The sequence below is a fragment of the Erithacus rubecula genome (assembly GCF_903797595.1).
Source record: "Erithacus rubecula genome assembly, chromosome: 12".
NCBI lineage: Eukaryota > Metazoa > Chordata > Aves > Passeriformes > Muscicapidae > Erithacus > Erithacus rubecula.
In genome coordinates this window covers 10,072,519-10,096,890 of record NC_136664.1, presented here as the reverse complement: position 1 = coordinate 10,096,890, position 24,372 = coordinate 10,072,519, and the positions used below count along the sequence as shown (strand labels likewise).

At 38.3% G+C, this 24,372-nt stretch overlaps 1 long non-coding RNA gene across 1 annotated transcript; it reads right to left on the bottom strand.

Moving 5' to 3' along the window:
- Positions 1 to 16,874: 16,874 nt before the first annotated feature.
- On the bottom strand, positions 16,875 to 23,826 carry LOC306806852. The gene is made up of 3 exons (XR_013775597.1): positions 22,934 to 23,826; positions 19,007 to 19,088; positions 16,875 to 18,305 (listed from the first exon to the last, which is right to left on the bottom strand). It is a non-coding gene; the product is annotated as an uncharacterized lncRNA (long non-coding RNA).
- Between the last annotated feature and the right edge of the window lie 546 nt (positions 23,827 to 24,372).

The following is a 24,372-nucleotide window of genomic DNA, read 5'->3' as shown; positions in this document are numbered from 1 at the left end:
TTTAAAAATGGAACAGTGGACCTGTGCTGACCAAGCAGCAGGAGATGCACATGGAGTGAGCAGGATGCTCGCTTTGTGTTGCTGTCATTTATCCCCAACAATTAAAACAAAGTATTTATGATCTTCTTGGGGGCAGAGGCAGGGTGTTATGAGTCTTTACTAAGTTTTCTTATGAGATATGTCTGCAGCCAGGCAGCTCACTCAGCTGATGAACACAACTAGGAATAAGATAATGGCGAACCTCCATAGATGAGCAAACAATTCAAATACACAGGAGCTTGGAAACACAAATAACCTGAGATTGTCATTTCACATACTGCTGAAACCTTTGAACTGGGAGTCTGAACTTTGTCAGGCTTTCATCTGTTGCTATGAGCTGTTTACCCACTCACACTCCCTGTTTCAGAGGGGAGACAGACCGAGGCTATTTTACATAAAATACATATGTGTGCACACAATGCAGCAATCCTTCTCCCACAATATTTGTGTGACAAGACTTAATATTATCTGGCGCTTAATCATGTCAAGCCAGTTTTTACTGTCAACCCTGACTCCCTTCTTCACTTACCATCTGAATTGCAACATTTCTATTCTTCCTAAGTGAACAAACTTAACATGGTCAGGTACAATTAACAGGTTTCTTACAATCTTAACATTCTGAATAAAAAGATGACAAGGGAAGAGATTCAAAGATTTATGATCTTTCTCTTCTTGTTTGGGGTTAGAGAATTGCAAAGACGTGTATTGGTCTGGCATTTGCATCACAGTTTTCACCAAACAGCAATTATTAAATTTGCAATACTAATCAAAAGTCTAAGGCAATCTGCTACCTGATGGACGTCAAAAGGAATTCTCAGTAGGAAGATCCATCCACATTCAGTTTAAGGTATCCAGCAGCTCCACCAAGGTTGTGGAGAGGGATGTTGGGAGGGTCAGGATACCATATTGTGTCTCCCCTGATTTGATACAGGACTGCTTTCATTTGTTTCTCTTCCTGCACAGACAAATCCAGCTTTTAACAGAGCACTAGATTTGGTAATCTGTTTGTCTCTCTGCTTTCCCCATATAAGTATAATTCCTAATTAAACACTTCTTATGGCCAGTTTATATTCACTAATACTTTCTAATATAAAACAAGATGTGTCCCCCTAGATTCTGATATTTAGTAGCCTGAAGCTCATTAGTGCATGTGTTCTCACCCAGGAGTTTTAAATATTTAACTAGCTAGGATTCTTTCAAGAGGTCTTAACCTTATAATTTGTAATAACTTGGGGATCTCATATCTGGAGTGTAAGTTATTAAAAATGTTTTTTCCTTTCACCCTGCATTGATTTCCCACTTCTAGCAATCAAACTAAGAGCTATTAGGCCAAACAACTGCAGCTGCCTATTTATTTCATTGTAGTAAAACATAAGTGATGATAATAGATCCCCTAATAGAGATTGATCTTCCACAAAAGCCAAAACCCAAGCATGAACAGCCTGGGTAGACAGTGTATTATGCATTATGCACCACCTGGTTAAAACTGTGCAGTTATAGAATAATATAGGAAGGTCCACAAAAAATGAGTGCACTGACTGATTTATCTTCACACCGAGGTGTTTTACCTCTGTTGCTTGTAATGGCCTGAGCATGTGATACAAGTAAATTTTGTCTAAAAATTATCTAAGGACCACCTAATGTGCTCTGATGCTACTGAATGTCAAAAATGTCAGCAGCTTCCAGTAATGACTCTCTGACACAAACAGTAAGGGAGAAATATTACAGTTACTGAAGGAGTTAGGAGGACAAGCATGCATTTTCATGAGTGGTCTCTTTGAATGGCAGCAAGTACTCAAGCAGGCAGCTTTCCCTGCCAGTTAAGCTGGCCAAAGAAAGCGCTCTTCCCCTGAAAGACAATTAAAATGAGTTAAATGAATTAAAAAGGCCCTGCACAGCTAAAACATGGTCAGAGGTTAGAAACAGTAGTACCTGGATTTATGAAAATCATGCGGCTGCCAAGCCTCAGAAATTGTGTGTAACAAGGGAGCCATTCAAGTAGTAACACAAACAGCTTTGTAAAATTGAAGGCAATATACATAATTCTTAATTTCTAGGAGATGGTTTTGTCAGCAGTTTTGCCATCTTAGGACTTGGGTAATATACTGATTCCTAAAATTTGATTTTTATCAAGTGGCTTTCCTAGGGAGAAAGAGAGCTTAAAAATGTATTAATAAACTAGGAACAGCAGATAAACGAGATGCCCTTCAGATAGTTATATTATTATGGTAGAGGAGATGTCATCAGCTGGTTACACATGCCTATCATTCCTATTTTTTCAGAAGCACCAAATTATAGCAAAGAGAGGGAGAAAGAATTATTTTTGCACCCAAACATAAAAATGTAAAAGCCCTCCCTCCAGCTCCTTTGTGCAAGATATTCACCTGCAATACTGAGCTCGGCTGGTTTTGCAGGAGTAAAAGGTCTGCAGTAATTACACTCAGATATTTCAGTATTAATCTTGCACCAGAAATCCCAGAACACTACAGTATACTTTTTTACCCATTACATGCACAAAGTCTATCAGAAAGCATTTGTCTCTCCAGTCTTTATTCACTTTCAAAGGGTTAAACAGCCTATTTACAGGGCTGTCAGCAATCTGTATCCCAAATCATGAAAAAGTCTGGCCTAGTTTTGTTCAGCATGGAGACTTGTCTTCTTGGCCTGTTGTTGTTACCATCATGTAATATCCATGACAATCGTGTTGTGCTTTTTAGGGGCTCTGTAGTGCTAAATCTGAGGGGCCATTTTAAGCCAGTAAAGGGCTTTATTTATGTGGATTTGAAAGAGTCTTGTGAAGGGCCTTCCACTCAAAATCCTCTTCAGCAGGTCATCCTGGTTTCAAAAGGATTTAGATGCAGAGGCAGTGATCAGTACTTCTATCACGTTCTAATAGACTGACATGAGCATTTGTGCCTGAAAGACAGGGGGAAAAAAGTGATGCAGATTTGCCCTAAATTGGACTGATGCACAAAGCAGGGAGCGCAATTGACTGACGAGGTAACCCCTCGCACCCTTCTTTTACACTTCTAACCGGTGCCGCACAAAGACAGAGCCGTGGGAAGCTGCACGGGAGCAAAGCATATCCATTTTCATGGACCATATGGAAATTTTGTTTTGTGTACAGAGAAAGTGTCTGATAACAGTGACCTTAACTGCCATATGTGTATGGTGAATAGTAAACAGAGCAAACCACTCAGCTCTCTGACCCTTAGCATATGGACATCTCTACCAAAGGAGAGTTTTCACAGCACATCCACTTTCACTGTCATCTCACTGGTAACCCAGGGGATTTCACTAGATTTGTTAATGAATTGCTCTATTGACTTATATCTGAGCTTGCCTCATTAGAGTAGAAGAACAAAATTTTTATCTATGTTTTCGTGAAGGGGACCAGAATGCCCCTCCTTTGTTAAGAGGTGGGTAATCTGTTGGGCTGTCATCTGTTTTGAACTAATTTATTGTGTCAGTTTAAGAAGGCTCTTCAGTGTTCATTGATGCTCAAGCTCCACTCCAAGCCTCTTTAAATCAATTTTTTCCTTGTGAGTGGAATGTTTTTTAGGCCCCTGCTTGGTTTACAAATAGCTGAACATGTTGTTACCCTGGTGCTGGCTAGCTTTAGAGTGCCAAATACAAGCAAACTCAGTGAGCCTCCATAGCACCACCTGTCATGAAATGGCTTTCAAAGCGACTACAAGCCTTGTACAACCTTGTACCATTCACCTTCCCCACCCACCATCACTCAAACAACAGCTCTTCATAAACTCGCCTGTACTGAACCAGGCAAGAGGGGTTCAGGAGCTGAAGGTGGGCAGAGATGATAAACATTCATAATTCTAGCACGCTGCCATTAGTGATGGGCCATTGCTTTAGGACTTCTAGCATCTGAAATACTGACTGGGCTCTTATTCTTATGCTGTGATAGCCATCAATTAGCATCCTATTAAATAGTACTCCAATAGAGAACACATTATGCCTAATGGCCAATGTGGAATCAGGAGGAATTAGTAAAATAGGGTTCAATAAAATGCAAACCATAAAGATAAGCTGCTCAAGATTGGATCTGACTTTTTGTCTTTATGTTCAAAGAAATAAATGACCACTGCAACAAACTTCTTTCTGCCCCTCCCCTTACCACCCTGAGTGCACAGCATGCCACAGGGTGTTGGCAGGAGCGGGCACTAGGGCTGAGAGGGCTGGAGTGTGCCACTTGGAGATGAAACAAAACCTAAACGTCACGTCCTTTTTCATATCCATGCACAACACACAGTTTTGATGGCCCTTTGATGAACTGGGGAAGCCCTGTGTGTCCAAAGCTGATCTGATACACAAGGAAGTGATGTGAACTACTCCCAGCTGCTTTCTGCAGCAAAGCAAGCTCTGTCACACTGCTCTCTGCTCTCCTGCAGCGTGGAGGGAGAAACAAGTTTTTACTGAATAGGGGCCAAAATCTGCAATCCATCTAAGCAGAAATCCCGCTGAGGTTTCAACAGATCTTTGCCTCAATTTCACCACCAGCAGTCAGCTTTGGGATTCTGCCACCCAAAGTAGGTGTGCTGGAGCAAAGCAGCCTCTTGATTCCAGCTTCTGCAGACTATTCATACCTGCACATTTACCACATATTTTACCTTTCAGAAATAGTTTGCTCATGTTATTTTGAAGTTTTGTGTGAGGCTCTGGCTGTGCCAAGCCTGGCCTGGAGCACAGCACAGTGCTCCAGACAAACAGCAGAGAGAGCTCCCCTAAAGATCTTCAAAGCATCAAGGCCCTAAGTGCACCAAGGACACAATTCCAGCTCCTTCCTCTGCAGATGCTGCTCTCTGAGTTGCCATGGAGTCATTGGCTCACTTGGAATCAACTGTCTGCACAAATGACTCATCTTGCTACCAAAAATCTATGTGTAGAGATTGTTATTAAGAATCCAATATTAATCAAGCCATGGTATTGGAGTTGTCATAGTTATTTCCTGCTCTAAGCGCAGCAAGTAACGATGTTGTATTATTTCAAATATCACAGTAAAAGAAGTGTGGGTAAATATTAATTTTTTCACAGGAAAAAATTATGTTGCACCTCAATAAATACTGAGGTGCGAAAAGCAGTCTGGGAGTATAAAGGGAACTGAAAAAAATCAACTTTTTCTCAAGGTTCAGTCATTTGCTCATGGGCATGGCTGTCAAACATCTGTACTGCTTTCACTGGGCAAATCCTGCATTTTGTAATGGTACTGCAGTACCCAGACATTTGATATACAGAGTATTGCTGTAGAGCCCTTTATAGCTGCAAAGATTCATTGCATTTTTAAAACAAAAAATGCATGAGCAAAATGCTTACATTACCTTTCAATGCATATTTTTCAAATCTTGTTTTATATGAGAATTATTTTAAAGCCATTTGGATTGTTTATGTCTATTTAATCTAAGACTCTTTAGGCTAAATATATCAAAGGAAATTCAAGTAAGTCCCAGTTGCCAGTGCATGAAGAGATGATGCTATCACTACACACAAATAAATGGCAGTTGCTTCTCATAGTGAAACTCTAGGGCTACAGGTGGATAATTCTAAGCCTGAAACTTTAAAAGATTTTTAAAAACCCACTGTGTTAATTTTGGCTGCATTATTGTGCTGTTTGCCCCATTCTGAAGTTTTCTGCTTAAAAAAAATTCTAACCAAGTCTGTTCATTTTTTACTTTTTTTTTTTTTTTCCTTTAAACCACATTTTCCCAATAAACAGGAAATCCCACTAAGAAACCCTTACCCCCCAGGAACCTCAGTTTCATTTTCAGATTGGAGTTGATATTTGATTTTAGCTGTAAGTGAAAACAAGTGTATTGCATTCTCCCTTCATTTGCACGACAAAGCAATCCCGCAGATCAGATTGGCACAAGACACAATTCCCTCCCATCTTAGGAGATACTCCAGGCTGAAAAAAATCAGGATGGATGCTGACTGTTCAAACTTTTACAGAGGTGTGTGGGAAACTTCACAGCAAAGCTGCCCTCAGCACACTCGACCGTAGGCAGTGCTGTTTGCCCCTCCTTTCTGAGCACTGTATTTACAGGCTAACACAGGGAAGGGTACTGTTAAAGAAAACAAAAAAAAACCAAAACCAACCAAACAAAAAAAAAAAAAAAAAAACACCAAAAAAAAAAAACCTAAAAACACAAACCACCAAAGATAGAAACACCAGAACATATGACACATCACCAAAAAATAAAAAAGTTTCAAAGTAAATAATTTACTAGGACAGGTATGTAACCTCAGGAAGCAAACAGGTACAACATAGCTCAAAACGGCTGGGATAAAGCAAAAGCATGCAACATACTTCAATGGACTAACTATATATTCATTGAAAATGACAAATTTGGCTCCATAAAGTACAGATGTCTGGGACCCATGATAGCTACCACAGAAATTGCTGTAATAATTACATGAAATTATGACTAATTACTAGTATATACAGGGTGTTTCACCTTATCAGATGGTTTATTCACACACCCAGGAACAGATATAACATGCTGTAACTACAGTAATTGAGATTCTATGCCGCACATTCCTTTTCCTGTTGACTTTTATGGATCTGAGGAACAGATCTAAAGGGATCCTTTAATTAATACTAATAATTGATTAGCAGATCAGAAACAATGACAATTACTTAACTGCATTTTGCAAAGCCTGTGGAGAAGTTCTGCTCTTTGCTTTTGTTTCACACTGGAATGATAATAAAGCCTGGTAAGTGGTCTTGCAAAAATAAATACCTTCAAATTGTTGGGCTGGGGTGGAAAGTTCCAGGTTTTGAGCTATTTGCCATTCTAGAAGAGCAATGTCTTTCTAGAGAGGAAGCATTCAATGTGTGCATCAAAGCCTTACTGCTCAGAACTCCATCTAACCCCCTTTTTTTAAATTAAATGGATGTAAGGATAAAAGAAAAACAAAACCTCTGTATATCTCATTCCCCCTTGAAAATGTCTCACTAGCTAAAATATTGAATGAGTAGGAAAAGGAGGAGTGAAATAAAACATTTTAATCCACTTTGTTGCTATAAATAGAAGCAAAGGATCATTGATAAAACAATTGTCATACTTTCACACTGCACCCTAAGTCCTCTAGAGAGCAACCAGGATTGTGAGATCACATGTGGAGGCGCAAGCAAGCAGAGGACTTTCCATGCTCCTTGCCTCGTGATGTTATTTCCATAAGAAAAAGCTGGAAGTTGAAACAGTGACAACTTGCACTGACCCATGGGAATGCAAACATCTATCTCCTGATAACACGTCGAGATAATGCACGTCACCACCGCGGCCAGCATGAGGACACTTGTCTTCACTCATTTTATATCCACTCTATCACATTCCTGGCCACACTTCCGTATCTGTGCTTTCAGCACACTCCATGCATTCCTCCGGTGGAGTGCACAACTCACTTGTTCAAACAGCACTGGGCAGCACAATTACACTTTCCTTGCGCAGCTGAACAAAACCCAAAAGCTACTTAAAATGGCTATTCCAGAAGGTCAGTATTTCACAGCCCATTACGGGAGCAGCCTTCCTTTTTCTTCTCGTAAGGAGTCTCGCTGTAGCCTCGAGCGAGTCTTTGCTCCTGCAAGACAGAAACACAGTGTTACACTCAGTCTGTGAAACCTGGAAACCGCTCAGAGAAAAGCAATGCAAGAATTCTTGTTTGCCATCCATTATTCTATTGATAATTTCTCCGTTGTCCTGAAACCATAACCTTATACTGCATCCTATTTGACAAATTAGCTCAGTTTCTAACATCAGAAACAGTAATAGAACTCCTATTTTTAGAATCTTTGACTTTTTTTTTTTTTTTTTTTTTTTTTTTTTTTTTTTTTTTTTTTTTTTTTTCCGGATAAAGCCCCACTGCAAAAATGTTCCATTAATGTTTTGAGGATTGCAGGGAAAAAATGCTGAACAAAAGAAAGAAATACTATGAAGAAAAATAATGTTTTGTCTTCTGCCTGTTCCAAAAGTGCAGAATCAGAACAGGGGAAAGAGAAGGGGCAAAACCTAAACTGAAAATGTTTAATTTTACAGAAATACATTTTTTAAACATTTCTCTAACTGGCAAATAAAAACATTGACAGTCACATGAAAAAGAAAACATTTCCCTCACCGAATTTTCTGTTTCAGAAAATATCTAGGAGATTCCAACTGCATTTAACTCTTTAAAATCAAAATACAGTTGGGTTGGAGCAAATTTAATGCTGAGATCAATTAATTTACAGTGCTTTGTATTGGTTGCTTTCAGCACTGAAATTATAGTCATCCAAACTGCATTACCGTTCAGGTGTTTACTAGTGAGCCAAGGAAACTGGTATTACCTGTTGGACTCCAGTGCAGCACAGGGGAGCTTCTCCTGTGTCTGATGTTACCACAAGGGAAGAGTCATTTGTCTCTGTTTCCATCTCAGATGTCTTCTCACCCTTCCCTGGAGATGACACATTGAATTAAACCATTTTTCTGGTGCTTAGGAGTCCAATCTAAAGTCTACTGGATTTAGGGTGTGGATTTCAATGGGTGTCAGATGTGACCTGGATTTCTTGGCTGAGGCCACAGACTGCTTTAGGCTTCTGATTTTGTCTTCTCCTCAGGGTCTGCTTAGCACTTATTTCCAGGAGCGATGGAGATTGAAAATTTTTGACAATAATGTCACTAATCTTACATATTTTAATATAAATGTTCTTTGAAGAGCCCTCTGCCAACTTTCTGGTATTTATCACTTGTGTTATGGTTTCTAGGCAGTGGTGTACATAGCACTATGAATTCTTCTGATATTCATCTTGAGAGGCAAGCAGCATGATTTGTTACCTACCTGGTTATAAAATGGATGAACACCCTGAGCCACAGGGCACACATTTTAACTGGAAAAATTAAGATTTGAATTTAGAAACAAGCAATTTTTCAGTTAAACCTTTACCAGATGTGATGTTGTGGCATATGCCAAATTCCTTGAAAAGCAAGGAAATCAACTCCTGAAGTTTAATACCAGTCACAGAAAGGAGTGGCTTCAAAGACCTGAATGTTTGGATTTTTTTTAAAGTATTATTTATATTTTTTAAGGCACAACTTATGGGTGCTGTTCAAAAAGCTGTGGGTTTTTATGCACAATTGAATATAGTGATTAATTTTTACAACACAAATTACACTATCAATTTACTGCTGCTATTCTAAATAAAAGGTACTTTCCTTGCACACCAACTATAAAATTTCAGTCACTTAAATTACACAGATTGATCTGCCTGAGGTGGAAATTACAAATTAAACTTTATTTTTCTGGGAGGGCGCTATGCATCTGTTCTAACCTCTTGACAAATTACCACACAATCCAGTGTCTGCTAATAAGGCATTCACAGACTATAAAACTGAAAATACAACCCATTGTGCCTAAAATCCTTCAGACCTATCAACCCTTAGAAACTGGAAAACAGTTCTGCTATGCAAGAAGGTTAGCAAGATGGAGGATGAGCACACAGTGATTTTTGAGGGTAGTAAAAGAAAAGAGACCTTTAAGTAAATAGTAACAAATGAAGAATGCTAGTTGACCCAATCTGCAGAAAATGGATGAAGAACGGAGAAGGAAGGCTGTGTTATTTGGGCTGATGGCTGAAAAATTAATTTTTTACTTATACCTGGAAATACTTAGGCAGCTGTTGCACAATTTGAGAACTCTGAGAGCAGGCTGCAAGCAAGGCAGACTCTGAATAGACCACACGAGAAAGAAGCTGTTTTGTGATCCAAGTTTCCAGATACTCCTCAGCCTTAAGTTCAACACATTTCAGCAATTCAGCTTAAAAGTTAATAAAGCCATGAATAATTTTATAATGTCTCCTACATGAATTCAAAACATTACAGAATCCATGGGTGATCACTTTTGCTAACACGGCTATTGGTAAGATCCCGCAGCGTAGGAGGAACGGGAATTTCCTTTCTCTAACTCCCATCAGTTGCTTCTACCAAGGCAGCTTGCTGGAAAGCTTTTACTGGAATCTCAGGTTGAAGCACAGCAAGGGGAAGAGCACCATCTGCGCTCACTCCTCCTCCCCAAAGACAAGCTGGACACATACAGTAAGTACACTCGTTTTCAGAATATGAGACCTCCTGCCCTTGAGGCCGTGGTCAGCAGGAGGGGTGACAAAGCAGAAGCCTGTGGTGCATGACAGCAGTCAGGGCAAATTAACCATTGCCCGCTCTATTCACAAAGAGAAAAGAATGGAGCCATTCAAGAGCAAATCCATCTGTCCCTGTGAGGGTTCACAAGAGTGTCAGAGAAACCTCACGGTCAACAGTCTCAAAGTGCTGGCACACAGGAATCCAGCAGAATCAGCATGGAAACTTGATGCTTTATCCACTTTATCAGGAGCTCCACTGCCAGGGTGCTGTTTTCACAGCCTGTGTGCTTCCTGCCTGAGCAGGACTGGAATCCACCTGAAGGATGAAGGTCTGTACAGTGCTACCTTTGCCAAAGACCAGTGGGGGACAACAGAGGCAAAGCAAGAAAGACTGGCCATTTTCATCACAAAGTGAGAGTTTCCTGGACATGGAGGAAACAACTGCTTATTTTACAGCCAGTTATCATATTTACATGCAAAATGTACTGACAACACGTCTAGGAAACATCATCAGAACATCTTTACTAGGGACCTAACCAATGTCTTTGTCTTTAGATGAACATGTTTGTGTTCACAGACTTCTAAAGAGGTCTATTAATTTCTTTAGGTTCTGCCACTTAAATATAAGCCTGTTTAATACATGCTGCATTAGTTATGATCACTGGAGAACTCTCAAAATATGGATCACAGGTAACTGAAAGCAGTGATGTCCTCCTCTATTTGCAGAATGTGGACAAACTTCTGTGGAGCTTGCTCTACCTCATGCATCTCAACAAACACTAAGTCACATGCTGCAGACAGTGTGTCAGCTGTCAACATTGAGCCACTGCTCATCAAACCACAGAAGATTATGAACATGGATTATGATCACCTATACAGTTGCTGGGAATGCTAATCTCAGCACCTCTAAGGAGTGAAACCATAACTTTCCCCCCTTCTCTTTCCCCTTTCTCTTTCTTAATTTAGGACAAATCAAGTCTAAAAAGCCCAGGAGAACACAACAGTCCTCTGACCTCCTTCTGCAGGAATAATTTCCAAAAGGTCCAGGAGAAGTTATGCCATTCCCTGAGTGGAAGACAGCAGTCTCCTTTCATAGCCTTTATGCCTATTCAAACATCCTTGAGTGAAGCCCAGGCCGAAGAAATTCTAGGCATGTCAGCTTTGACAGCCTGTGTGAGAGGTCCATCTCATCCATGCAGCCAGAGAAGCAAACTAAAAACTGAAAGCGTGATTCAGAACACTAACAGAGAAAGGTTCCCTAGGTTTATTTGGAACTGTTCTCTTTCTTTGTATTTCCAGCAAACTCACTGGCTTAGCAATAGCAGCTGATCTGTTTAGTCAAGATGTTCTTTTTGTGGAGCAGCACAAGAGAGTCCCAAAGATACGTAAACCATGTACCACAGCCAGGGCTCTCCCTCCTGACAATAATAAAAGGCAAAATATTACTGTGAGGACAGGGCTTGTGCAAGGGTCACCCATCATCTAGAAGAAATACTTAAAACTTGGTAACTTTCACAAAGGATGAGGGTTCAGATCAGATAGCCAAGGAAATGAAATGCCAGATGCTTACCCCAAAGCTGCTTTACACTGGCTCTTGGGCATGCCTCACATTTTTCACCATTAAATGGAAAGGGCTATTAAAAAAATACCAAATAATCAGAACATAAAGGTGTATAACAATCATAAAATAATATATTTTTCCTAATGTTTCAGCTGTCTGAAGATTAGTTTTCTGGTGTAAAAGAGATAACTATATATCTTCTGATTTTATTGGCTGCAGATTACACTAATTATCATAAAAAATTACTACCACTAATAAAAATTCTATTATAAGTTACTTATAGTAATCTCTAGGGTACTATACTTAGCTTAGAAGAGATCGTAATTACACTGCATTACAGGGAGAATTTGTTTCCTGAAGCAGCTTTAACACTGTCTGTTTCTTTTAACACTTTAAAGTTGTTGGTTTTTTTTTTTTTTTCCTCTTTCCCTTTTCAGGTCAAATGTTGCCTGTTATTTTCACTGTGCAGGATGTGATTTTATCCCAGAATAATGATCCATCTCTGTTGCAAGTGACGCAAATGAAGTTTTAAAATCACAAATATCTGGGTGGGTTTCACCTCCCGAGGGGGTTAGCATGTCTCAATGGAAGGATACATAAAAGGGAAGACCTAACACTCTCCGCCCAAAGGGAAACGCATTCTGTATAAAATTGCTGGAAGCTAGTGGGTGTTCACGAAAAATACAATGTTCGGATTTTATTTGACAAGACAACAATTGTTATTTTCCCTTTTAGATACTTCGCATTTTACCATCTGTGAGGTTGATGACTCTTAAATGACCTTAAATCATACTGCTGTTAATGGCAGTGGTTACAGGCAAATGTGGAATTCTGTGTGCTACCTGCCTTGGACTGAACATCAAATTAAATAGCTTTACTTTGATAGCTGACGCTGTAGTAAATAACCTCAAAGTCCAACTAATTAAAATAAAATTGAAACAGTGGCCATTTCTTTTAGAAAGGGTTTCAATGCTTCAATAGCAGGGCTAATCAACATCTTAATTAACAGTCATATAAAATGAAATAGCCCATTTGAGTTGCTTTAAAATAGACAACTTATTTATGCAAAGACTAGTGGCATATTAATTGCTAACACTAAGAAAAAATACGCCTTTGAGCTTTACAGCTTCCTTTGCAGCAAAGTATTTGAGAACTAAATTGTGGAAAAAGCATATTACAGTAGTTAATTTTATGACACACATGAATCAATCGCAGAAGTGGATGTGGCAAAGTTTTGTAGTGCATTTCAGTTTTCTAGTGGTTTCTTTTATTCCAAATGAGATTAATTAATCAAAGTAGCCTCATAATATTCCTATTCTGTTTTAAGTTAAGCATTCAGGGATTTAGTCCTGGGAGACACTGACCAAGCTGGCTGTGATCAATAAAACAGGTAACTCCAAGCACAGGCATCTCCCCACTGGGGCTGGCTCAGGAGCTGTTGGGTTCGGGGGAGCTCAGGACCCTGCAGGACTGACCCCTCTCCTCCCTGATCCTGCAGCATGCACAGCACTCCACACTGACCCAGCGAACAATCAAAGGGCTACTCATTTGAGTAAGCATTTCCAGGATCAGGTCCCAAGTGACTCATCTCCAATTAGTCTATGCCAGGTTGTATCTTTAAATAGCTTTCATTTACTAATGTGTGTGCGGGAGGAGCAGCAGAGAGGAATTACATTTCCTTTCCTAATTACTTTACTTTTGTTGACATCTTGGAATAAGTTTTTACTTTCAGAGGAGAAGAGTTGATTTACACTACAGAAAGAGCACAGCAAGCATGAGAAAATAATTTGCCCTTCCTCCTGCCAGGCATCCATTTCCTTTTCACTGTTGCTAACAATGCGCTAACTATTTATGCATTTGTCAAAGGATCCCAACATAAGAAAACTATATTTAAATCACTTCACTACAAAGTGAAAACACAAGGTAATGATTCAGACTCTATTTAAGTAATAATAATATTTGTACAGACTGCCTGGCGGGCATGCTAGTAGGTGACAGGAGCTCAGTACAGTCCTAAAGGGTCAGCACAAGAAAATTGAAATAGCATTTAATTCTCTTCTTTAAAAAATAGATTATCATTTCAGGCATGGAAATATGCATCATAATGTTTCGTTCCCCTGATTAAAGCCTGATTTCACTGCATTTTTTAATGAAGCTGAAAAATGAGGGAGGTTTGTTAGCAGGAGATTCCTAGGACCTTGCAAGTGTCCAAGACAAAATTTTGTCTGCGTCAATGAGTTACTTTGGTTAGTTTGCACTCAATCATGAACTAGAACTAATGAGAATCCAGACTGCCCTGCCGTGACCAGCCCAGCCCAGATTTTAAGGGCAGGAGGATGTGGGAAACAAACTGGGATTCTCCATGCTGAGAGTGTGTTGAGGCTGAAGTGCATTGACAAGGTAAAAAGGCAACATGCTGTACCTGCACCACAAAGGACATCAACCCCTCTGCTGTCAGTCTGGCTCTTCTTACAAGCTATGAATGTGCATTACCTCATACTCAAAACTTAGAAATCAAATATGGAGCCCAAACATTACCACAATTATCTAAAGCCTAGTCATATAATAAGCAAAGGCACTGTAAAAAAATTGTACCTTTCACTGAATTCTTAAACACAAGAACAAAACGGACAGAAACACTGATACTTATGTGCCCCTCTTTTTAGCCACCATAAAAAAATCCCATTTTGTTTTAAGGACAGATTTGCAAACTGTTTCAGAAGGCCAATACACTTTTGTTTTCAAACTGGGTAGCCACAAAGAGTTTTTAGTATCTGTTGCACACTCGTGTTGTCTGAATGTCTGACTCTCTAAAATCCAGATGTTTTGCAGCAGATAACAACTATAGATAAAAATACACATCTGCCAAACTTAATGCATCCCAATTTGCAGATTTGCAAGAGTTAAAGGTGCAATCAATTTTCTATTTATTCACCCATACTATCTACCCATATTTGACCACATTGCAAATTTTAAGTGTCATACATAATTTTATCACAAAATTCACATAATTTTCCAATTCAATCAGGGAGGAGACAGAAGCTGCTAAAGTGGCTGCATGCTTTTCTCTCTTCTGCCCAGATTGGCATGTCCTTACACATTGCGCAATGCAGGAAAATAATCCTGACAGAGTGGGATTCCAGGACTTGGGATATTGCAATTTATATGTACTGGGCACTGTAGAACTAAAATTTCAGCTGCTGAAGATCCCACTATGAAATATAATGCCTGGTAGCCATGAGAGAATGGAAATGAGATTTAATTCCAAGTACATATCATGTGAGAAGTTGGCTGTCTTGCTAAGAAAACACAGAAGTCCTTGAATCACTGGGGATGGATAATGACAATATGATAAATTGTGTCCATCTTGGAGGGAACAGGGAGAATCTGAGAAAAATTCAGAAATCATCTCACCAAAAATTGTAAAACCAACAAAACAAGCAGGTTACTGAGGAAAATCACTCAACCACATAGACACACCCAAATGACAACACTAAAAACATTGGCAGAGAACCACTTTGATAGCTGCTGTTTGTATCCTCTGTTCCCTTTATTTTTTTTTCTGTTTTCCTTGTTACAATTATTTAATTACCATTTTCCCTGTTCCTTGTGACCTTTGATTTTCCTTCCCAACTTCCATAAGGTACAAGGCACTCAAGACACTAAAAGTGTTCAGCTAAATAATAGCAAGGAGGTAACGCTGGTGGGCAAGAAACGTAATAGAAATCAGAATAACTTTATTAGTTCCAAATCTGAGCTCAAGAATGAATTCATATTTTTCTTGTCTTGGTATAAATACTCAAAGACTTAAGTATCTTATGGGGTTTAAACAATAACTGGAAGACTATGAACTAGCAGCAATTCTATAAAAGCTTTGCCCTAAAGGAAAATTAAGACTTATTTTCTTCCTTTTCTAGGGAAATAGAGCACTTCAATATTATGTGTGCTTTTCATTTAATGCATATGTCAATATGCTTTAAAAACATTATTTCTAGCATCCAAAGCTCTGCCCAGGCAACAATATTCTGATTAGGTACCTACCTGGCTTCTGTGAAAACTTTTAACCCTGGTACATAGCTGGGTACTGGTGGGAAAACTACATTCACCTGACCAAAGAGAGGTAGCAAATTAAACATATGAATGATTCAAAACATTGTTCATTTTCTAGTGGATCCATTGCTACATGACCTAATGCAATGGTCTGCCATAAACAACCTAAGATGAAAGAAGTGGTGAGAAGTAGTTTTCCTGTTCTCTTGGGAAAAAAGGAGACATATATCAAAATCCAAAAATGCTAAAAATATCTTATTGAGACAAGTACCTACTCTTTGATGGAATATTAATTCCTTCAACTTAGTTTAGTTTCCTCTAAGCATTTTGCAGTTAGCAGCACAATGCTACTCACATCATGTGAAAACTCATCCTGTTTCAGAAAAATTACACAAGGATTTTACATTACCATTCTTTTTACCTGCAGTAAATCAACACAGTGATATAAACACAAAAGACAAAAAGAGGTTCCTACCCTCCAACACAATGCTTTTTCTTAGTTCAATCCAGCTATGACATGAAACCATTGTGCACTGTATTTCTAAATTTTCAAATGCGAATTTCCTCAATCATAACCTTATGAGTCAGGGGAAGAGATTTGCAGGAGAGGTTTTCCTCAAGAACAGGTTCCCAGGTAAGGCTGCTGGGGAGTGCAGCTGCAGTCACAGGCTTTGAACTCCTGCAGAACATTTCATGTCTCATGTCTCATTTGGATGCAATTTCATTACCTTCAGAACAAATGTGTAGAAATCTAGCTATTCTCGCAGCACGAACAGGGCCTTTGCTTTGATTGCTGATTAGCAGATATTGTATCTGATTCCAATGCCAATGAGGAAATCTTTTTTAAGTGATCCCCTGCTGTGCATGGTAATGTCAGGCAAGGTGGGACCCTCCATGGCACTGAGATCCTCCCGGCTCTTTCTACGTTACACAAACCAAACAAATTCTCTTCTAAGGAGCGGAATGTTCCCCAAGGCCTCTTTCCCATCGTGCTGGTTAACCGAAGCTCATTAGTTTGAAGGGCTTTCTCTGTGAGGGAGGAGCAGCACCTTCAGCCTGTCCTGTCACCCCCGTCCCCCAGGGGTACTGTGGCCATGTGCCACTCGCCTCCCAACAACCGACTTAATGTGTAACTTGGGCTAAGCTCAAGTTTTGCACCCTTCAGCTTTGTTCGCTTCCAACCAATTCTTGTATTAAATGGCCAAAGCAAAGATCTCAAACTTTATTTACCATGTAACCTGTCACTGTGATAAAAAAAAAAAAACTAAAGCCTTTTTCAACTTTCAAGGAAGAGACAAGACTTGTTTAGTTTTCCCTGGCAGTTACTTCTGCTTTGCAAACCCCATTCAAATGCAGACAGTTACTTTTGAACAGTGAGAGAAGGTGTTAAATTGAGATTATGGTAAACAGCAGATTTCTTTAGTTGGTGAAGAAATTATTTCATGAAGACACAAGAGAATTAAGCAGAGTTTCATGTCACTTACTGTATGTGCTGATCAGAGAGTGAATGATGAGTTTCTTGCTGTGGACAGCTGCTCTGTGGAATACTGTTCAGACTTCAGGTGGAAGAAAAAGAAATTCATGCTTTAAAATGAAAAAAGAAAAAAAAAAACAAACCAAAAAACCAAACAACTTCTTAGCCCTTTTGTGCAAAAAATAAACAGATCTTTCTTGCCAGATTTAATATTCTATTTACATGCTGCCTGAATGTGTCTAAGAATATTTTGAAATTTTTTTTCTTCTATGTCTCATTTCACTATTACTGTGACAGCTTGCTTCTGTCAAAGAGAAAAGACTCTTTCTCTTTATTATATTCACCAATGCTGAGATCTAGGACTTTTTTAGTCTGAAGGGAATGCCACTTTGGTTGATGAGGATGTGTATAATTTTAGCTATGTTGGATACCAAGTAACGAGTAGGCAGATGAGATGTTAAACATTACTGCCGTACTGTAAAAATGGAGCAAGCGTTCCCCACAAACTAGGCTTTATTTTGTAATTCTCACTATATTGCAATTAAAGATTCTTTATGTTAGTTGATAGTTGTACTTAGTAGACAAAAAGGCAAATGCTACAGATCAGATCTTCCCCGTACACACAAAATTGTTAAAAGGGCCAAACTTTTATCAAAACAGCTGACAGTCTAGTAGGGCACCACCTCCTACTGAGCAGGGACCAAACTTGTGTCACGTAGGCAACCTCCAGCTTGAGAAAAGAGGAGCACATGGCCTCCAAACAATGCCTAGGGACTAACGAGAAACAGGAGAAAAGCTTCCCTTTACCCATAAATGCAAAGCTGTCCATTTTTCTTCTCTCCATAGCAGGGGTTGAATGGCCAGTGCTTTGCTGCCATTGACTCCCTCTGTTGGCTGTATCCATGTCCTCGGGCTCCTGGCTTTCAGATGGCATGCACATATGCTATTCAGAGCAGCACAGACTGTCATCTCCTTATCTAGTGTGTTATGTGACTAGTGAAGTGCCACATGGTCGAACACCAGGAAACATATTGCTTGCTTTCACTATCAATGACCTAGAGGGAAGAATATGCAAGAGAGGAAATTTGCGGTGTGATAAACTGGGGACTGGGAAGCAAGTCTAAACAATGGAAGAGCTTGACAAAAAAAGTGACTACTAACTTCAAAGATGAAATGCTTGGCCTGTACAAAATGGAGTGCTTCTTATTTAATAGGAACAATCCATAAGTGGACAGAGCTAGTGCAGCAACACAATCAGAAAACAGAATATAAAGTTTTCACTGGAAAATAATGTCTTTCAACTTGCCAAAAACTCTAAGCAAAGCCCATGTTTTCTTCTTTACTTTCTGTATTATTGTGCAGATTAACAAATTTCTAACAATGAAATTCAATCCAGTTTCCATTCCTAGGCAAACAATACATGCGTGGAGAGCTAAATCCTGCAGGACTGTGTGTCCTCATTACCACTCAAGATGACAATTCAGCAAATGACTTCAGCTTCAGTTTCATGAGGTAGGAAACAGCTTTGGGCACACACCACCCACCTTCACATATAGATGCAAGGCAAAATCACAAAGGAAAAAAATAATTTTTGTGCCCTAAATTACTGATTTAAATGAACCCATTGCATCAGGGCTGTCTAAGCCCCATGGCAGTGACATTGCTAAACATAATAAGTTAATACAATCAGTTAATATTATTATCAGGACCTAAATTTATGTTATATTAGAACACTATTTTGCATGCAGCAACTTACCTTAAGGAGTAAATGCCACTGGAAAAAGATGCATAGAGGATATTCTGACCTGAAATAATCCAGGCTAAGATCACTAGTTTTACTGCGGAAAATGGAACAAGTTATGGATTTGAACAGAATTTAGGTTAAAATACAAGAATATGAGTCTTCATCTGTAGAAAGGCTTTTTTACCTATATAATAAAAGGTACCAGCCGAACACCATATTCAAATGCAGAAGCTACTTGAACCTCCCATTATTCTCTGTTGAACAGTTATTGAGTAGACACACTACTATATAGCTATGCCCTCAAAACAATTTGATGGGCTTCATCTAAAACTTACACCTTACCAGAAGTTATGTGAGCCTATATCATATATTCAGTGTTTTTTCATTCTCTTTTAATTCTTAATTTGGAGTCAAATTAGCCCTAATTACTATTACTAAAGACTAATTACTATCTGATACTGGATTTTAAATCAGCACTGTTCTGAATTGTGGCCACTGATTTTAAGAAGTTTAAGATAATTCAAATTTATTAAAAACAAGTCAAATCCATTTTCATTATTTTCCTTGTTATTAAAATTCCTCATGAAATATAAAATATTTGTGCTCCAGCTATTTCCTTAAACTGAAAAAATAAGTAAAGGTTTAATTTGTCCCAAAGTACCTTTCTTCTTTGTTAAAATGGTGTCTTCTAGGCATGCATTGTAGCATATTAATAAAAAAAAAAAAAGAGTTTGAGGCTGATTAAAACAAAGTAAGACTTGATCTGACAAGCTATTTTGATTGGGTTTTCAACATTCACATAGCTCTGATTTATGTTATGTGTGGTGAATATCTACTTGGTCGAACAATTACATTATTCTAAACAATTATATTGCTATGATACACATAATGCGTGGCTCCTGAGCATAAAGTTCTTTAATGATGGCAGACTGTAAAGTGGTACAGTTCACTTTTAAAAGGTCATGCATCTTTTTTCAGTAGATTAACATTTTATCTTTTAATGGTGTTAAGAAAAGGTCAAAGATTCTAACAGATGGAATATGGAAAGCTTCTATTGAAGAAGATCAATGTGTTAAGCATCAATCTAAGTCCAGAAACACAACCATTTAATGACAGTTGTTCTTGTTTTATTTTAAATTACCACTGTCTTGACTGTTTGAATGCTAAAATTATGTTTTCATATTTAAAAGAAATGGACCATTACCATCTGACACAGATATCTATGTTTGTATTTTCAAGAGTACTTCTTCATTGTACAAAACAAGAAAAGTTCCTTAAATAATTAGCTTACCCCTAGGTTAATGGCCTGTCACTTTGACATCCAAATAAATGCAGCAGAATGATCCCCAACAGCAACATGGAAGATAATTTTATATTGCACTGGCTGAGTAAGTTTGCAACAATTTAAATGGATATATGCTCTCAAGTCAAGTCTCTCGTGTAACATAATGTTGAACTTTTAATGTAGGTGATATTATAAAATTATTATGATATTTTTCAAGGACATATTTAGGTTCTAGATATTTTCCATAATATTTTACTCTTATTATGTTCTATTATTCTATTACCCAGATTTAAAAGAACAGAATCTTTGTTCTTCTAAAAACAAAGAAAAAAGCATTTCTGTTGCCCCAATAACTTCAGACCTCAAGGGAAAAAAAGTGCTGTGTCTTTTCAGGAGACTCTAAGCTCTTCTGAGCTGCTACATGCCTCTGTCTACTTTTATAAAATAACTGGTATGACAGAGTAACATGATTGGTTTTCTGTGTGATAAAGTAAATACAAATATAAAAAAATAACAGTAGGGGGTCAAGCTGCTTTGTAGAAAGTTATCAGACAGCTCCTAAAGATTGTCAAGCTTATGTGTCTGTAGTGTATATGTGCATTTCTCAAATATACTCGTATTCAAGTTCCTATTATCCCCTTGAGCCAGGCCTGCTCACAACAAAGGGGTTTCCAGAAGAAGGTAAAACTCTAGTGGAATTAGAGATTCTCCTCATGGTCTTTGGACATAGCTGCTATTAACCACCAGGAAGTGAATTTGCACTCGAGTTTCCAGCTTGACTTATGAGTTCATACATTTCAGGAGCAAATACAGCCTACAGATGTGACTTCAATTGTTACACAGCAGAACCAAATGGCGAGTGCTGGCAGTCACACAGTATTCTTCCTTCTCATGGAAATGCATAACAAGATTTTGATAAACTACTGATTGAGCTAAACCAGACTCGAGAGCTTACAATAGCTGTATTTTCAGAAAAAAAAATTACTAAGCAATATTAACTGAATATATTTAAGCACAATCCATCCACATACACAAATCAATAAAATATTTGTTGCTCGGGCGACAATACCTAAAGGGTTATTTAAAAGACAAGTTCAAAGAATAGCTGATATTTTGTAGTTTAGCCTCATGTTAGAGAGAAGTTTTAAAACTTTCAGTTTCTATTTTATGACAAGTCAAGGACACTTTCCCCACCCCTTCCCAAGGACTTTTTGTAAGTCTTATACTGCACAGATTTAGTCAGCTTCTAAATGATGGGACCTACAAGGTAAGTTGCCATTTACTTATATATAAGCTTAATGTAATTGATTCTTATTCACTTTTTGCTCTCTATAACAATGAGGTTTTACTTTAATTTATAGATATTTACTTTAGAATTGAATACAATGTACCAAAGGTTGTAAGTGCTATCAGCTTCACCATTAGTTAAAATTGTACTTTCTTAAAGAAGAACTTAGTTTTGGTTCTCAGGGGAAGAACCGATATAACCTGAGACCAATACATGTAAACTTTTTGGACTACTTAGGCAGAAAATTCCAAAGCTGCCAAGAGAAGCTGCTCCTTCTCTCCCCAGTGCTAAGACATTTCAGCAGAGGGGCCAGTTTTTATTTCAAATACCACAGCATGGTTTGTTGATTGCCACTGTCTTTTGGTTAAGACAATCTTTGAGAATTCAGTAACCCTAAATTCTATTTAAACTTTCACTGCTTCAAAGAATAGAGCAAGGCATTGGACTAATCAAGCAAGCTGCCACATTCCCACTGATTTCTGTTCTACTGGACTTAAAATATAGCTCCACAAACTGCTCAAAAAAGGTGACAATTTCACTGCAAAAGACTGCAAAAGTAACCAGCAGACATTGCTGGCAATCTGATCATCCAGTAGCCCCTAGGAATTTAAGACAATGGCTAAAAATTCTCTTTTAAGTAGCTGAAATATTCAAGAAAATCTTGCTTGCTCTAACCACTTCCTTTTTTGATGGAACACAAGTCCAAGTCATTCTAATGCAAGCTTCAGTGTCACTTTGAAACAGAGACAACTTGTCTCCCTGGATTAGACAAGCTAAAGCAATAAAGCCAGACACTGTGAACATGCTAAAACCAACACTCAGCCTTATGAACTCAGTAATTCCCTATGAACTCCCTTCATAGTTTCACATACTGGCTGTGTAAGACAGCCAAAGAAGGAAGCCTTCACCAACTCTTAGAATGGCTCAGTGGGGACAGACCAGAGTCACTGAAGGGCAGTTCTGTGTGCTAACAGATCACAACATCAAGGCAAAAATTAGCTCCAAAGGTATGATAGCTAGCTAGATAATACCCAGAAATTGGCACTCTGCTTTATTCTAAAATAAGTGGTAAATCATTACCAGCATATTTCCCCACTACATCTGAATAGTAAGAGATGACATTAATCTAAGAGAAAAGTTAACAAACCAAGAATGCCACAAAATAATCTACTGCAGCCACAAAGTTTGCAGGTCACTATAGGCAAAATATGGTACAGAGGACTATAAAGTATTGACCTACTCTGTTTCAAATTACAATGTCGTTATGGTTTTTTTTTTTGTTTTGTTTTTTTTTTTTTTGTCTGTAGTGTTTCCACATTACTCACTATCTGAGAGACCAAAATGCTTCCTTTCCATGGCTACTCACCAGCAGTAGAGGCCAAATTATACTCCTGTAAACAGCTCTGGGAAACAGTTGTTCTCCCTGAATTTGCAAAGACTAAGCACACGGAATCTTGGGAGCATAAATGGATACACATTAAATGGACCCTAATCTGCTTTCTCTCTTCTCTCTTTGCTCTGCAGAGTTGGCAACACCAGAAGCAGTAAATACTTGTGCTTTGTCACTTGAGTCAGCACATATAATTCTTCATACACGTAGGAACTAGCTCTGCTGCAGAAGAAAATACCATTTTTACAATAACTTTTCACAGTAGAACTGTGCCTTAAATCAAACAAGCAAGTACTGAGTCAGCTCAGTGGCAGAGCAACAACAATTTGATCTGCTACGTGGCAGCTTTGGTTTGGAGATACTAAACAATTCTTCATCCTGGGCCCCAGGCTTGTAAATATGATAGAAGATGATGCAATGTGTTCAGACTCTGGGGAGAAAAGGAACAGTCATACCACTCTTGAGAAACCTTTTGTGAAGAAAAATTTATTGTCTGCCCCCGGGTGCAAAGGCTATGGATGAAATGCAACTCAATAAAGACAAGTCAAGGTGTTTCAAGAGAGCTAATGAACATTTCAGTATTTGCACTTAGTCAGATAAAGCACTTTTCCAGCTGAGTAAGGAGACAGCAATCATGTGAGTATGATTTCTATGTGATAACAAATGCTCCCAGAGGTTGTTTTTTAAGCTCCATGTTTTGTTTTTGTCTGGGACAAAGGTGATCTTATTAATGAAATCTAATCAGCTCTCCACCTTTATGCTTCCCTTTACTTTTTTTAATGTCCTTTTGAGAAGAGCTGTAATTCTTTCATGAGGGCCAACTGTCTTTTAAGCAGAGTAGTAGCTTAGTATTTTCTACATATACAGAGTCTTGGATATCCTTTTCTTGTCCAAGTGCAGCTGATAAGACATATAAAAGAAATGCTCAACATCTTATTGCCCACAGACAGAATATCAACATGAGCACTAGGAATTCACATATGGAAAAAAGTATTGCACATATGCCAGGAGATACAAGAGAATATTTTCAAGGAATGCCCATCACGGTACCCAATCAAGCTTCTGAAAGGATTTTTCATAAACCATGCTGGCTTGATAATGAATTCTGATAGAGGACATGATTTTAATTCATCTATTCCTCTCTTACTCCTGGATTTAAAAAAAAAAAAAATATATATTTTTTTTAGCCTCTGAGTACTTCTGTGATCTGATTTCTTACACCCTGCAGGGGACAGCATTGGGTAAAGAAAAGTTGAAATCATATGATAAAGAAGCATTTGCTTCCAATTATCAAATTATATTTTGTTAATTGAGATACAAAAAAAAAAAAAAATTTGGCAGGTTGGCACAAATCCTCTCTATCTTTTCACCCTTTAGCTCTTCTGAATTTTTAATCAAAATTATTTGATTACACA